Source organism: Mandrillus leucophaeus, unplaced genomic scaffold (genome assembly GCF_000951045.1).
Source record: "Mandrillus leucophaeus isolate KB7577 unplaced genomic scaffold, Mleu.le_1.0 Scaffold583, whole genome shotgun sequence".
Taxonomy (NCBI): domain Eukaryota; kingdom Metazoa; phylum Chordata; class Mammalia; order Primates; family Cercopithecidae; genus Mandrillus; species Mandrillus leucophaeus.
Window position 1 is genome coordinate 454,833 of NW_012106286.1, and position 1,856 is coordinate 456,688.

Consider the following 1,856-nt stretch of genomic DNA (forward strand, 5'->3'; position numbering starts at 1 on the left):
TTTGAGGGTGCTAAATAAAATAAAATAAAGATGAATTTATTTAGAAGTTAAACCTTAAAATTCACATTTATTAAAACTTATTGAATGTCAACTACATGCTAGCCACTGCCCAAATACTGGCATGTGTATGACGAGGAGAAAAGAAATGTGAGTTTACACAATGGCAAAAAGTTGGATGAGACTGCTTTTTTGTCCTAAGGTACTTCCAGCTAGTGAGGGAAACACACCAAAAATAGGAAGTAATAATGGAATCTGCGACTCATGAAGAGAAAGCTCTAGAGGAGTTCAGAGAAGGGGTTTAGGCACGACTTCTGAGGGGCAGTGTATGCCGTTAGGAGAACAGGGCTAAATCAGGTACACCTAGCCTTGAATTACTTCCTGGATGGGTACCATGGAGCAAATTACTTAATTGTAACTTCTTATCCTGTAAAATGAAAGTAATAATGTCTGCCTCATTAGGATTGTAGCGAGGATTAGGTTTGATATGCTGGGGTTTTGTTTGTTTGTTTGTTTTTTGAGACAGTGTCTCACTCTGTCACCCAAGCTGGAGTGTAGTGGTGTGATCTCGGCTCATTACAACTTCCACCTCCAGGATTCAAGCGATTCCCGTGCCTCAGCCTCGCGAGGGACTGGGATTTCAGGTGGGCACCACCACACCCAGCTAATTTTTGTGTTTTTAGCAGGGATGGGGTTTTGCCATGTTGGCCAGGCTAGTCTCAAACTCCTGGCCTCAAGTGACCTGCCCACCTCAGCCTCACAAAGTGCTGGAATTACAGGCACTAAATTAGTTTTTAACGTAGCAAATTGACTGACACTGAATAAATGTTAGCCACCATCAACATCATCATCATTGTCACCAGCATCATCATTATTATCATTGTCATCATCAACCTTACTCATATTTTGAAGGCTATGTAGGAGTTGACTTTCCTGAGAGCAAGGAAGAGCCATCATGGGACTTACAGCTGTAGAATGACAGGACCATATTGAGAAAGTGCTAATAACCCATATATAATGCAGATCGAGTTGGTTTTGTCCACTGTCCATCTGCACCTCCTCACACTGCCCTCACTTGCCTTTTCCTCCTAGACTTTTGCTCAAGCTCTTCTCCCGAGCAGCTCAGGGGCCCTACTGGGAGGCACATTCCTGCCTTCATTCATCAGCTCCCCTTTCTTAGCAGCTCATTAGCCTCAAGGCTTTATTGTTTAAAAATCTCAAAGCCTAAGGATCTGTTCCCTGACTCCTAGATTAAAACGAATAATACCTTTTACAAAAGGAAAATAAATAATGGATCTGAAAATGCAAATAGCATACATATAACTCCATCTGTACATGTGATCACATTTAGTCCTCACAATGCCTGCATCAATGTCCCATCAACCCCACGTTGTGGACAAAGAAACTGAGACTTTAAGAAGCTCAGGGGCAGCAAATGACAGAGCCAGGCCCTTTACTTGGGCAGAATGAACACCACCTACTGGCTTTTTGCACTGTGTTCTCTTGTCATAAACACACAAGAAATCTGAATGCTTTCCTTGCTTTCACTCCGCATTCCTATTCCAGCACACTGACCACAGCCACCTTTACTCTTTCTCCTTCCTCTAGTTCACTCTGCAGACTGAGAAGTGTTCTAGATTCTTCCCCAGAGAAGCCTCTCATGGTGAGGAAGGAGAACTCACATTGCACAGGTGGTGAAATACCTGGGTGTTGTACAGGTGGTGGAATACCCAGATATGGCACCAGTGGTGGAGTGCCCATGTATGGCACAGGTGGTGGAATAGCCGGGTGTGGCACAGGTGGTGGAATAGCCGGGTGTGGCACAGGTGGTGGAATAGCCGGGTGTGGCACAGGTGGTG